The sequence below is a fragment of the Pseudonaja textilis genome, chromosome 2 (genome assembly GCF_049901715.1).
Source record: "Pseudonaja textilis isolate UNSWEBS1 chromosome 2, rPseTex1.2, whole genome shotgun sequence".
NCBI lineage: Eukaryota > Metazoa > Chordata > Lepidosauria > Squamata > Elapidae > Pseudonaja > Pseudonaja textilis.
In genome coordinates this window covers 73,555,833-73,571,245 of record NC_141991.1, presented here as the reverse complement: position 1 = coordinate 73,571,245, position 15,413 = coordinate 73,555,833, and the positions used below count along the sequence as shown (strand labels likewise).

Genomic DNA, 15,413 nt, shown 5'->3' with positions numbered 1-15,413 from the left:
CACTTCTACCATAAAAATATTACATATTGGTTTATGACCATGATCCATCCATCCATCCATCCATCCATCCATCCTACAGATTAAAAATAAAATAGAGAATCAAAATGAGAATGAGGATCAATGACAGATGTGCAAAGAACTGAAATGGTGTAAAGTGAAATGATACCAGAATGTAGCAATCCCATGCTTCCTTTTTACAGCAGCCTGATTTCTACATTTATTTTCTGGTAAGAGGTGATGTTGAAGAACAGAATAGTATTGGGTATTGGGGAGAGACAGGGAGAGAATTGTTGCATGTTCCTACCCACCAATGAAGAACACATAATTCAGTGACAAAGATACTACAGATGCTGCAAAACCATGATGGAGACAATGATTTTGACAACCAAATTTATGGTGGCAAAATTATTTGTAAGGAAGCATGGGTGGCGTGTTAGAACCAGTAGTGAGGACAATGGAATATTTTCATGTAAAAAGCTATTGTTGCTCTTTAAAAAAAGTCAAATTCTATACTTTATATAAATGTGTATATTCACATGCAAACCCGATTCGTAACATGCAATCATGGAGAGAACAATCCATCCCCATGGTGGTGATATGGATTAGGGATTGGCAGCAAGGTGTATGAACTCAGTGATGGGTGCACTGTTTGAGAACCTAAAGGGCCAGTTTGGGAACAGATCATCCTGAAGATGGTCAGTATATGTAGTTGCCACTATGTGGCACATAAGCAATAGTTAATTATGTGAACTCCAAATTATCTAAGATGTTGATTAAAACACAATTTGGATAACTTCCTTTTTTAAAAAATGAATTAGTTCCTCTGTTATAAGTGAATTGCCTTGACAAAAAGTAATCTTTAAAAAGTATTTTCTCCTTTTAAAAGAGAACTGGTTTAATGACAACTACCTTTTCTAGAAAGATCCATAATTTGCTTTTTTAAGTGAGCAACAAACTTTAAAAATATACTGTTTTCAAAATGAGTTCTTCTAACAACTGCAAACCCATGCCAGAGTGTTAGACGGGGAATTGTTTCCTTTTCCCATTCTCAAAGCCCATGTACATGTTTGACTTCAAAAAATGTTGTGCTTGTGTGTGTTTTGCATATATTAGTTTTTGTGTTTGCACTCAGTCAGTAGAATTGCTATTTCTCAGGTGGAATTTTCTCTCTTTCCTTCTCAGGTAGAAGAGTTCTGAGCAAATGTTGCAGTTTTGGATGGCCATTTGAAACTGTCAATCTTATTCAAATTAGGGAACAGATTCAAAGAGTAAATGTTTATTTTCTTTGAATGCTTGTGCTGGTCATATCCAGGTATATCCTGTGTTAGGCACGGTTCCCAGAACAGAGTCCTTCTTATGATTTATGAGGCTTATACCAAAGGAAGTTTATGCAGAATTGCAGCCTTTAAATGAGTCGCTTACTTATCCTGTCATACTTAATTTAAGCCTCACTGAAATTGATGAGGCAGTTTTTCTATTTGTCCTGGAACAGGCTACAGACTGTGGTCAAATGCCACATGACATGTTTACTAAAGACACTGCAACAGCTACTAATTTCATTCAGGAAGTGGTAGAGGGCTTGGAGGCAATAGGATGTCCTTCCAGAGTGCCCCTGAAGAAGAAAAAAACATCATTGCTTCTTAGGGTAAGGCAGTACTGTATATGTTTTGCACATTAAACATGATTTGCTTCACCTTCCTCTAGTTGCCTCCATAATAAACCTAGCACCTATGAATTGTCTTGTTTAACTCCTGAGTAGGCTAAATTGGAATATTTGTCCTATTTTTAACTGATCTGCCCTTCTTTCAGACCGAATCTTTGCTAAGATTGAATTCAGTTCAATTAGGAAATCTCTTATTTGACATGTCATATAAAAAAATTAAAGCAGATCCTCTGTTCTTAGTCTGTATTTTGTTTTGTTGTTGAAATACAGAGCCATATACGCAGGATGCCTTCTCTTAAAACAGGTCATCTAAGTAATTTTTTTTAAAATATCATGATATGCTTTTCTTCCTGCAAAACAACTAATGGATAACCCATTAATGTGCCTTTTGGGCTTGCCTCTGTTAATTCTGTGACAAACAAAACACTTGTCAAAACCGTTTGAAAAATATCACTTCAATAAACCACTATAAAATTATCACATTGAGCACAGTAAGCCTTTGAGTGATCTGAACTGATGATCAAGCCATCACTGTATGTAAGATATTTGTAAATAGCAAATAAAGCCAGGAGAGTTCATTTTCCTCTAATACAGCATTATTAGCTTTGAGCAATTTGTTCAGACTCTTATTTTTCAGAGAGGCAGTACATACACACCTGCACAATTTTGGGACCACAGACTGCAGACCTGGGTAGTTACTCAGGGTTAACATAAAGCTCTAAATGATAATTGCAGAAGCTGAGAAGAGATGATCACAGCTACCATTAAGAAAATGACAGGACCTCTATATTATAGAAATTAGTCAGATGAAATTATGGAAAAAAAAACTATATGATGGTTGCTTTAAAAAATAAGGGCAGCAGCTACTCATGTGGGTTAGTGACAGTTGCAGTCTGTTTTAGGGATAAATGACGAGTAATATGTTACCATGGGAACTATATACTCAGGAGCATTTGGGAATGTTCTGAATAGGAGGGAAAAAAAACATTTTTGGAGGTGGGGGTGGTAAGAAGTGAGATAGAAAGTTTAACCAAATGCAGGGAAATAGAGCCGAATCTTGGATTGTTGAACTTCACTATAGTATCTTGGCTATATTTTTACTGTTCTTATAGAAAAGCAGGGCATTTCAGACAGATTTAAGGAGTAGCATATGTATTTGTAAATAAATAACAGGTGTCACCAAAATCATTTTGAAAAACCTTTAAATAGGCTTGTGTGTTTTTACTTTGGCCTGGCATTTTAAAAACTTCACATGAGTTCACTATAATGGGCCTGTCTAGCAGCTGGGGATAAAAGTACTGACAGGATTTAAAATCTCTGTCAGATTCAGAAACACTTCTTTTAAAATATGGACAAACAATTGGATTGGGGGGTTCTCATTTGTTAGAACGTGGCTTTGTCATTACAATTTATGTTTCATTTAAACATGTTTACAAAACTAAACCCCTACTGAGCAATACCTGTCCAATTGCAGTTTGGGACAACTTTACATAATTCAGTCATTTGTGTTCTGTCCTTATATCTCACTGACCTACAGGCTAATAGGAGCTTCCTTGCATTTTTCTCTATTCAGGGGAACGCTCAGCGGAGATATTTTCTTAAAGCACATTTTTCGTAATTATAATTGGCTTGTTAGTTGCAATCCAGACGTGCGACTATCTCAAGGAATAACTGGCTGTGAAATATGCCATGAGCTCTGTGCTTATTTTGAATCTCAACCAACAACTAAATATCAAGGGACTGTAGCAAATTTTATCTTCTGTACTAGTTCTGGGCTTCCTTTTAAGGCTAAACCAAAATAAAGATTTTGAGGCCAGGCAGTTTTTGTTAAATGTGTTCTGTAGTTGGGGGTGGGGCATATCTCTCTTCAGAAATACCAGTGTTGGTGTCAATGACACATAACAGAATAAGAGAACAAGTGATTATTTCCCTGAAGTATTTATAACCTAATTTTCAGCAGCATGAAAAGTAATAAAGGTCAGATCAAATCACAAAGAGGGAATGTAATGTACAGTATAATTTGTCCATTGGTGGTCTTCATTCTTTTCTTTCTATTCAGAAATAATTTTAAATAGATATACTCTTTTCCCTTTTGTGCATACCTTTCAAGTAAACCAATCTACATTCAAAAGAGTAAATGACGATATTTGGAAAGAAACGGCATCACGAGGGGATCTTTTCAAACTCCCTGGCTCTTAGTATGGAATTATGAGTAAAAAAGCCACTGTGTAAGTATTACAATTCTTCCTCTTCAACTCCTTTCCTGATTAAAAAGAAAAGAAAATAACCCTGCAACAAAAAAAAAGTGAGCGGAGAGCTGAGAAAACACATGACCTTGCAAATGAAAAAAAAAAATCACCATTAGATGAAGTTCAGCAGGAAGATTATATGTTCAGAGAAGTGTCTGTACAAGGGCTCTTCACATGCCAAAGGGCATGGAAAGGGCAGCAGTTTTTTAACTTCAGCCAGGTCCAAGTTTTATTTTTATTTTTTTAAACACCTCATTAATCAGCTTAAAAACATTGGAATGCCAGTGCTGAGCGAGAAAAGGTGCGGGGAAAGGGCAACTCTAATGATTCGTCCGCTGCGGTTTCCAGCAGCTCTTCAGAGAAGAAAAGCGACAAAATTAAGATATTAGCCCAGCAAAAAGGCAAATGAGTTATGCTGCTATTAACAAGAATCTGCTCAGGCAAAGGATGACAAAAACATCCAGGGCAGAGAGAAAGATTTTCTCCCCATACAATTCACTGTACAGTTGTGAAAATTGCTGCCAAAAATGTAGTGATAGATAGCTATTATTATTATTATTGATGGATTTTAAAGGGGATCATACAAATCCATGACGATTATCATTGACCTTAGGTAAATGGGCTCCTGTCTTTAGACTGAATCACAATGCGTGGAAGGCAGCTGCCATGATGAATGGAAAGAATAAGTGGTGGGTATTATTTATCTGCCTTGCTTGTTGAGAGATCCAGGGTTGCATGATTTATTCACTTATTTATTACATTTATTGGCTGCCCACCTTTACCACAGGATAATTCTGGGTGGCTTACAATACTAAAAAGATAAAACCGTATAAGTAAAATACTACAAAAATATAAAATACATTACCTAAATACATTAGCTAAAAAATGGGGAGAGAGGGAGTAGGATGAGTAGGGGGAGAGGTGGGATCTAATTTTTGTCTATCAACCATCTCCAATGTAAACCCCCTCCTTTGGAGCCCCAAGCAACTGGCAGAGCTAGGTCTTCAATAGCACTAGCACTTAGACATACATACAGCTTCACAGTGCTTTAGAGCCTTCTCTAAGCAGTTTACAGAGTCAGCATATTGCCCCCAACAATCTGGGTCCTCATTTGATTGAACTGCCAACAGCTGGCAGTCAGCAGAAGTAGCCTGCAGTTCTGCATTCTAACCACTGTGCCACTGCGGGTCTTGCAGAAGCTCAGGAGGGTTGGACTCCAAGGGTAAGATGTTCCAAAGGAACAATGCAGAGAAGGTGCACTAGCGGAGAATGCAATGGCAGAGGAGTCTTTTCTCCTGGACCCCACCATCCAGAATAGCCAGGCTGATGGAGCCCACAGCATGCCTCGCCTGCCAGCATGGGTGGGATGCCAATCCCAGTTCAATGAGATGATCCTTCAAATAGCCATGAAAGGCTTTAAATGTGATTACCAACATCATGAATTGTACCTGGAAGCAAACTGGCAACCAGTGCCGCTCATGGAGCAGTGGTGTTACATGGGCCACCCTTGGGGCTCCATTAACGGTCTGTGCCACTGCACTTTGTACCAGCAGAAGCTTCCAATTGATTGTGCTGTTTCACTACATGCTGAATGATGTGTACACATGCAGAATTAGGAGGACTTGTGCTTAGGGACATGAAGAGGAAGTGGAAATGGGTTTGGTGGATCTGATTTGTGGGGAGAAATATGCTCCTGACAAACTACATTGCAGTTAAGCAGGGAGACTACATGCTTGTTCTCTCTCATGTGTTGTTGGGGGAGGGCATAGAAAATGGATTGGCTGATTCTGACCCTTTTTAGAACATTTTTGGTTACTTGAAAGCTTTTGGCAAGAAATCTCCATTTATGCAATTAAGCCTTCCTAAACATTTTAATTTAAATGCTACTGTCTCTTTATGACAAGGGTCTAAGACTCTGGTCTATGACCACTTTGGAAATCAACATTTACTAAAATGGATTGGAAGTTTTAATGCAACTTAAAGGATCTCATTCATTTCTAAAGAATAGAACAGACATTTATTTATCATCGCAACAAACAATTATTTGATTGTTTGGAACTACCTGGTATTAACTACTAAGTGAGTTCAGCTTGTCTCTGAAATATTCATGTATTTGCAGCATTTCTATTGGCATGGCAAATAATAGTATATCCAAATAATAGTATATCCATAGTCTTTGGAATAGCCTCGGTGGCTCAGTGGTTAGAGTGCAGTACTGCAAGATAGCTCTGCTGCAGCCAGCTGCCTGCAATTTGGCAGATCAAATCTCACCAGGCTCAAGGTTAACTCAGCCTTCCATCCTTCCAAGGTGGGTAAAACGAGGACCCAAATTGTTGGGGGCAATATGCTGACTCTAAACCACTTAGAGAGGGCTATTAAAGCATTATAAAGCGGTATATAAGTCTTTGCTCTATCTGTAAAAGATTGGTGAAGACAAGTATTTTTCCTACTGGGTATAATAGTTCACCTGCCACAATCAAAGAGGCATAATTCTTAAAGGTCTTTTCTAACACTTGTTTCAAAATAAAATTTCTGATCATGTTGCGTCCTCATTTTCTGATCAATGTGAAAAATCTGTTTGAGTATGAGTACTAGAGCTAGTTTGGTCTAGTGTTTAGTCTAGGCCAGACATCAGGAGATCATGAGTTCTAATTCAGCATTAGCTATGAAAGCTAATTGAGTGACCTTGTGCCAGCCACACACACTCAGCCCAACTCACCTCACAGGGTTGTTGTGGGGAAAATAGGAGGAGGAAGGAGTATTAAATATGTTTACCAGCTTGAGTTGTTTATAATAATAATAAAAAGAATTAAAAAGTGCTATATAAATTTAACAAACAAACAAACAGATTTAAGGGAAGGATAGGAGCCCACTGATTCCATCTGTAATATTGTATTCATTCAAATCAAGGTTTTCTATAGTTGTTGCTATACAGAACCAATAGAGATGACAAGCTAAATAATGAAGAAAAAATGACAGCAGCTATCTAAAACCCAAATTGCAGGAATTGTGCAAAACCGAGCAAGCCCAATCTTTGTATTAAAAATGCATATTAACATATTGGAAAATTTGAGAAGCTCTGCTTTATGAACTTGGAAATATGCGCCAGAAAAAGGACTGTTGGCTGTGACTGAGTGAATGATTGAAAATAAATCCTCTAGTTTTAATACATATTATTAACAACATCTGATTGTTTTTCAGGATGGGATAGAGCTTGTTGTGGGAGTTGTTTGCATGAAAACTGTAATATTGTCCTATAATTTTCCTTGTGTTAAGCCTTCTTCAACTTAGTTCCTCAGAGAAATTGAGCCTCATGGTGAATGGGCTGATAAGACTTGCAACCCAAGTCTAAGGAGGACCTAACCCACCTGGGGAAGATATTCTTGTATTTCATCTAGCTGTTGTTCTAGTTTGAGTGCAGAGATTGACAGGTGACGGTTTGGTCTCTTTGTTCTTTATGCACCTATTTTCAGTCTCTAATTCAGCTGAGCATATTACATATATTATATAACTCTTTCCCTGAGATAGTTTCTGCTCCCTAAAATAATACGTTTTATATTTAATCATGAATGCCAATCTCTGTTATTGCCTGAAAGAAGCATGGCATTTGTCATAGATGGAACAAGGTATTTTGGGGAGGGAGATGGGGGGGGGGGGGCTTTGGCATATAGAGAGGCTGGGACAATTTTCAAAAACTGCCAGATGGATCATTTCCCCGCTTTTCCACTCTCAAGATTAAAGGAGTCCTAGATCTTTATTGTTTCAGGCTAAGGTACCTGAATATTCTTCCAACTGTTCAAAGTGCTAATGAGTTGTGCTGCAAAGTTTCTAATGTACTGACTCACCAAACTATTTGAGAATGCAAGGAAGCCAATAATCTTAATTGTATTTCACCTTGGCCAACAGTAAGTGGATATCAACTTCATAATTTTGTATGGATCACCAAGTATGTTGTCATTTCTGTATATTTGTTGGTGGGTTTGTATATTTGTATTGTTTGCCACCCTTTGCCAGAGGGTGTTTTGCAAAGATGTAATACGCTGTGCACAGGAAAGGGATTTCATTATTTTGATAGCTTATTTGCAGAGCTCATTCTGGAAAAAAATGGTGTGCCTTCCACAAGCAGGTCTTTAAAAATCAATAACTTGTTGCTTCAGGGCACCAACTTTATGTATCACTGCAATCTACCCAAGACTTTGCAAACAAACAAATATATTCAGTAAACCAATGGGAAGGAAGGTTGCTCTCAACACTGAGTAAAACTACAGAACTGATGAGCTATTAGAGAAACCTGAAATGTACTGAAACTGTCTTACTATTTTCCCTTTTGACCACTTGTTTTATACTCGAATGGCATGTTTTTTAAAAGAAAATTTCATCCTCCTTCACTGCCTCTTTCTCTGAATGAATTGTATGCAGTAGATATTGTCAAATCTTTAATTAGCCACTACCTTATCTGGAGACTTTGTATACAAAATGAAATGTGGTATTAATACTGTTTATTATTATTTTTAATAAAAGTAATGTAGTAGTTCTAAAAAGAGGGATAGAAGTATCCATGTAATCCTTCTATCTCTCTGTAGTAACGTAAATATTTCCTTTTGTGAAAATGTGGTGAAATGGTCCAGCAAAAGTAGAACAGGATAACACAGATGTTTGAGGGTCCCAAAACAAAGCCTCATGAGAAAAAAAGGCTGAAAGAGATGGGTATACCCAGCCATAAGCAGAGGTGACTGAGCAGGATATGTTAGTACTCTTCCATTCTTCCAGAAGATTAGGACTGATTCTTTCATTCCAGAATACAAGGCATGGATTCATGGAAAGAAAGATTTTGATTGAATGTTAGATAAAACTCCCTAACAGGAACAGCAGTTCAAGAGTGGAACTGAATACCCACAGAGGGATTTGGATTCAATGGTCTAAATCAGTATTTCTCAACTTTAGCGACTTTAAAACACGCGGACTTCAGCTCCCAGAAATTCCCAGCCAGCATACTGGCTGAGGAATTCTGGAACTTGAAGTCTACACATCTTAAAATTGCCACGGTTGAGAACTACTGATCTAAATGACTCCCTTCAGCTCCATGGTTCTAGTCCTTAATTACATCATAAGTAGCCAGGCTGAGGTTTTCACATATTTATTTATTTTCCTTATTAAACATAGAAGGCTAGCCAACTCCGTAAGATTCTGGGACTATCCAATATTAAAATGGTAAGAACAAGACAATAACATGAAAAACATTCCTTGTAACAGCTAAAGTCCTATAAGGGGTTTGACATCCATCCTAACCCCAGGCCTGGGGAAACAGACAGATTTTCAAGAACTTGAAGAACTTTCAAGAATACATATCATTGGGGTGAGAACCATATGGAGCTCATCTTTGACTGGGACCATTAAAAAATAGTAATAGTTTATGACAAATGGTCTTCTGCATTAATGTGAAAACCTCATTTCCACTAAGTAGTGACTTTAAAAAAAAAGCAACAAAAAGGGAAAAAGAAGCATGGCTGACTTGTATAGATAAGGCTTTCATTTCCACAAGAAAGTAACCTTTAGATAATTGCTCCTGCAAACAGAATAGCTGAAAGAATGTTAACTGAGTCCAGTTTAGACCAGATTAGCATAAAAAAGGCTGATAAAGGGTGATGACAGCCCTTTTATATTACTTGCTTTACTTTAAGCATGTGTCAGCATGATACAAATGGTGGCAGTCATTTGCATTGGAAATATAACATGGATCTTGCCCAACCCTGGAATTCTGCAATTATTTCAAGTGTTTTTTTCAAGAGTACCAAATGAACCGTAATTCACAATTCTGTCTCTGGAAAAAAATAATCTGTAGCTCATTAACATATTGTAAATTAACTTGCATTAACATTGCACCGATAATATTTTCAATGGTAAAATATGGAACTATATTATTTAAATCATTGTTCGTTCTCCTACAGCTAATGGGCCAACTATGATGTTCTCCTACCAACTATACATTTCTGCAAGTATGCATATTTAATTCTACCCATGCTGCTTTTAATTAGAGCTGGCAAATCTAACTATATCATTACTATAGAATGAAGCCCAGCATTCTGTTTTGAATCCTGTTTGTTGTGTCATTGTGACTGATGTGTATGTGAATTTCTGGGAGGGACAAACAAAGAACACAGGAATGTATGCCAAGAACAGGGTCACCCATGGCAAGGAGATCATCCCAGCCACCCAAATTCAGTTTGAAACTGACAGAACATGCAAGTAAGATGTGCTGCTTGTGACTGGAGACTGGAATGCCAGAGTTGGAAACATGAAATAAGAAAATGTAGTTATATTGTATGGTTCAAGAAACTGGAGGAATGAAGCAGGAGAGTAATTTATCATGTAGAAACATTGAAAATGGAAAAAGACGGAAAAACAAGGAAAGTCTTCCCAAAAAATATCCCTGAACGCAGAAGGAGGTTCCAATCAGAATTGCTATGATAAATGACACTGATTAATTCATATATGTTGAGCCCATAGCTGCAAGAATTCCAGATTAAAAAGTCAATGGGGAATTCTGGGAATTATGTTCTCAATAGATCAGGAAATTATCAGGCTGAGGAAAGCTATTTTAGGCAGAGTACCTCAGGATGAAAAGCTATACTATTCAATGATTTTGCAGTTTGCAGATAGCTTACAATATAAGATAAATAAGATAATCTTTATTGTCATTTTTTTTTACTGTGAACACACTAAAACACACATTAAAAATGAAATTCTGTTGAAAAAAAATACCCATACCCAGCCATCCATGCTATATTTATACATATATAAATATAAACCAGTCATGGAGAGGATGTGTAGCATCCCTGACAATATTGCAGACCCTGATCAAGCATCGCTTATATGCTATGTCCTGGATAGTGAACATCCAATAATCTTTTCTGCCATCCTCACCATTTTCTGCACTGCCTTCCTGTCTGAAGGAGTAATGCTTCCTAAACTGACAGTATGCAATACGACAGGATGCTCTTGATCATCCCTCTATAGAAAGTAGTAAGGACAGGGCAATGAAGGTGTATTCTTCTCATACGATGAAGAAAATGCAAGTGCTGCTGTGCCCGCTGTTAAGTGACCAAACTAACCTGCTTGATAGCTACATAGGCAATGCTACTAACCACCTCTTGAGTCATTAATACACAGAGGAGTATAGATTTTACTGCCTTTTCTGAAACTGACAATCTATTTCATTTTTCCTACATTTAAATTAATTTCTTTTTAAAAAAATTAAAATGTAATATTTTTATTACACCAGTTCACCAAACTCTCTACCTCCCCGCGGTAAATTGCCTCATTTTGAATAAGGCCCACTATTGTTGTATCATCCGCATACTTCATAATATGGTTGGTGACCAACATTGCACAAAAATCATGATTCAATAGGGTGAACAATAGTGGACTTAGGACCCAGCCCTGAGGAGAACCCTGTGCTCAAGAAAATGGTGTTAGAAATATTAGTTTTTACCTTAAAAGAGCTTTGTTTTGGGACTAAAATCCAGAAATGGGAGTATTCATTAACTGTGAAATTCTGGGACTCCAAATATAGCTTAATACTTGATCCCAGTTTTCAATACAATTGAGGTTTGCTCATAGAAGCTACACAACATAGAATCTGAATCCAGCCCCCAAATAGATCCATTTGTAAAACCACTTTGGTCCATGTAATAACACTTTTCTTTCTTCTCAAACAAAGGGAACAAACATCCCTAAAAACAATTCTAAAGATCAAAAGATCTTTGACCAAAGCATTCATAAGTGAAGGATAAGAGTATCAACCTGCATATGAAAGGATTTGGCTAAATACACAGGGTTTTATTTTATTTATTTTTATTTTTATTTATTTATTTTTGTCAATTGCTTACAAGATAATAGGTATAAGTAAAAACATAGTTATGAATACATGGATACATATAAGAAAAATAAAAAATAAATAAAAGAAACAATAGGACAGGGGCGGTAGGCACATTGATGCGCTTATGCACGCCCCCTACAGACCTCTTAGGAAAGGGTGAGGTCAATAGAAACAGTCTAACATTAAAGTTTTTGGGGTTTGGGGAAGAAACCACAGAGTCAGGTAGAGTATTCCAGACATTGACCACTCTGTTACTGAAGTTGTATTTCCTGCAATCAAGTTTGGTGTGATTAACCTTGAGTTTGTATCTATTGTTTGCTCTTGTGTTGTTATGGTTGAAGCTGAAGTATTCATTGACAGGTAGGACATTGCAATGTATGATTTTATATACTATACTTAGATCGGACCTTGACAGAGTTTGGATTATCAACAAGGTCTTGACTATTCAGCCTGTATTTTAGTTTCTGATTTTTTTTTGCCAATATGTAGAACAGAGCATTTATTTGTTGAGATTTGAAGTTGCCATTTGTTTGACCATTCTGATACATAGTCAAGGTCTTTTTGAAGGGTAGCAGTATTATTGTCTGTGGTGTTGAATAGCTTTACATCATCAGCAAAGAGAACACAGTTGCTCTTGATATGATCACAGAGGTCATTTATGTAGAGTATGAAAAGAGTTGGTCCTAGAACACTGCCTTGGGGGACACCACTGTTGACAGGTACAGAATTTGATAGGACATTCCCAATTTTGACCATTTGTTGTCTGTTTGATAGGAATGCTTCTATCCAGTTATGCAGGTGTCCAGAGATACCGTAAGATTTTAGTTTTAGGAGTAGTTTGTCATGTACCACTGAATCAAAGGCTTTACAGAAGTCTATGTAGATTGCGTCTATTGCTTTGCCCTGATTGAGTTGTGTTGTCCATATGTTTTTGCAGTGTAAGAGTTGCAGATTACAGGATAGTTTTTTCTTGAAACCAAATTGTTTATTAGAGAGTAGGTTGTTTGTCTCTAAGTGGAGGATAATGGATTGGTTAATAATTGATTCCATGACTTTACAGGTGATGCATCATAAAGAGATTGGTCTGTAATTTTCAACTAGGCTAGGGTCTCCCTTTTTGAAGATGGGGATGACCATGGCTTGTGACCATAGTTTTGGCAAGGAGCTGGTCCTGAAAGATTTTTCAAAGATTATGCTTAGAGGTTCTGCTGTGGCAGTGGATAGCTTTTTAAAGAAGTGGGCACATATTCCATCCGGTCCAATAGATAGAGATGGTTATAATTGCGTAGTACTTTTTCAACATTGTCTTCTGTAAAATCGATATGTATTAGATCATTCTGTGGTTTGACTAGGAAATACTGGGCATGATCCATTGCTGTTTACAAATATTGAGCCAAAGAATGTGTTAAAGAGGTTGGCTTTAATAGTGTTGTCATTGCAGTGTCCATTAGGTCCTTTCAGGAGTGGGATGGACCTTGAGTCTTTTAGTTTGTTGTTTGCAAAATTATAGAAAGCACGGGTGGAATTGGTGCGTAGAATGTTTTCTTCTTGTTTAATGTGATAATTGGTGGTAATTTATCTAAAATCCTTCAGAATTATTTGCTGTACATTGTAAACAATCTCATGGAAGCTCTAGGTTTCGATGCTGTGGAGACTAGCATGTAAAAAAGAATTGCTTGTACCTTCTAAAAACAAGCAAAGCTAGTGCTATATGCAAGGGTTTCCTCTCTTTAACAATCACAATCACAATAGTCACAGCAGTAATGATGGTGCTGTTTGTTTGAACGAATGATAGGTTTGCTCCTTTCCCTAACATGGCATTCCCACATCAGAACTGCTCTAGCATCAGATACAAATAAAGCCTTTTATTCTTTGTATAATTTTACTTAAAACAAATATTAAAGCCTTGTTCAGAGTCTTGTTTCAGAAGTCTTGCTTGGCTGCACAGCTCCATCAGCCTTGGTGCATCTGGATTAACGCTAGCTGCAACTACCACATGCTGCAGAAGAAGAGAGACGAGGGCGGTGGGAGGGGGGAGAGCACCCTTTTGAAACAGGAAAAAGATTCTGCCACACCAGGATCCCAGTGCCCTCCACATTTGAAAGTTATGGAGAACTCAAAAGAGCTTTTGTTTGTATGGGTTATATTTATTGATATTTATCACATTAAAATTTAAAATTGATGCCTTATCTGCCACTACTGCTTCTCACGACTGTTTGATGCGATTTTAATATTGCATTCTTTTTTTTTAAGATAAGCTGCCAAATAATTCCGATTTTGTGACCCCTGAGAGGGTCTTAGGGAAATACTGCAATAAACCATTATTTGCAATGTCAACAAGAAATCCTATTTTATTATTACAAGAATGGATGCCAATTTCTCTGTCTCCATGTTTTTTCCTGTAAATAATTCCATGTCTGGGTATGCTGGTAGGATTGCCAAGAGAAAAGATCCTGCTTTTGATTGGTTTTCATTCATATAAATATAATTTTTCAGACATGCAAACCATAACATCTTCAGACACGGCTGTTAATCCAGTTGTTCCTTTTGAGTAGAATTGTGAACATGTTCACATTTGCCTTTTCACATGCAATGATGTATTTTATTACAGCAACCTGAACAATTAATGATTGTAATTATAAATCTGGGTGTCTATTTATCATTACTATGTATCATTTGTTTTTAATGATTTACTTATTATTTGTTTTAATGACTGACTTATGTTGTTTTTTAAATAATTACTAAAATTAGTTAGTTGCTATGGCTTTACTAGAAAGATAGAAACATAAACAAACAACTGAGGGAGAGTTTGAGAGAGAACAAGAGAGAGAAAAAAACTATTTTGATACTATTATATGTGCTATTTACTTCATAGAATCATGTCATTTCTCCACATAACAAATTCCCTACCTAATTCATAATATATTGTACTAGAAAAAGTGGAGAGCCACAGAGGATCTTGGAGAAATGTGCAGAGATAGTTTCAACAACATATGCACAATTATGCTTCAAGCTGTGATAGTAAAACCATAGGAAGAAACTCAGGCTGGCTCAGTCTTCACTCTCTGGAATATAAGAGGGACGGAAGGAAAACACCATCAGATTATTTTATTTTAGCCTTTATTTCTACAGTAATATTCCAGTTAATTTAATGGAGTCTGTTTCCTGGTCTGGCCTGTCTTGAAGGGCTGATAAAAAACTGAGTGAATATAAATTAAAATATATACTTCTTACTGTCAATTTGCACAATATATTTAAAACTTCCTTATATCAAAAGTTAATTTACACCTAGAAATAGCTTACACTGAATTGCTTGGTCTTCTGTCTTCTGTTTGCATAAATTCATGAGATATGGGGGCCTCTACAACTGACAAAGCTTTCACTAAAATGAGAAAACATGGAAGACATCACGACACAAACTGAGCCTCTTACATGTACATGTGGGCAATGTTGCGGTGCAAATGCAAAAGGGGCAGAGCTTGCATAGTTGACATCACAATACATGTTTTGTCGTTTGGCTATTTCCCCTCCACATCCCCAACTTTCACGTTGAGATGGAAGTATGTATTTCAAATTATGTACCTTAGTAGGTTCTTAGAAAAAAAAATCAAGGGAAGAGTGA

At 36.9% G+C, this 15,413-nt stretch overlaps 1 protein-coding gene across 2 annotated transcripts in view; it reads left to right on the top strand.

Annotated features, from left to right (window-relative positions):
• Window positions 1-1,441: 1,441 nt before the first annotated feature.
• The window catches only part of LOC113433806 (neuropeptide Y receptor type 2-like), a 62,098-nt gene continuing 48,126 nt past the window's right edge, over window positions 1,442-15,413 (top strand). For both annotated transcript variants that reach the window (XM_087924292.1, XM_087924290.1), the window contains exon 1: window positions 1,442-1,645. The gene's annotated coding sequence lies outside the window, so the exon portion shown is untranslated. The remainder of the gene's footprint in view (window positions 1,646-15,413) is intronic.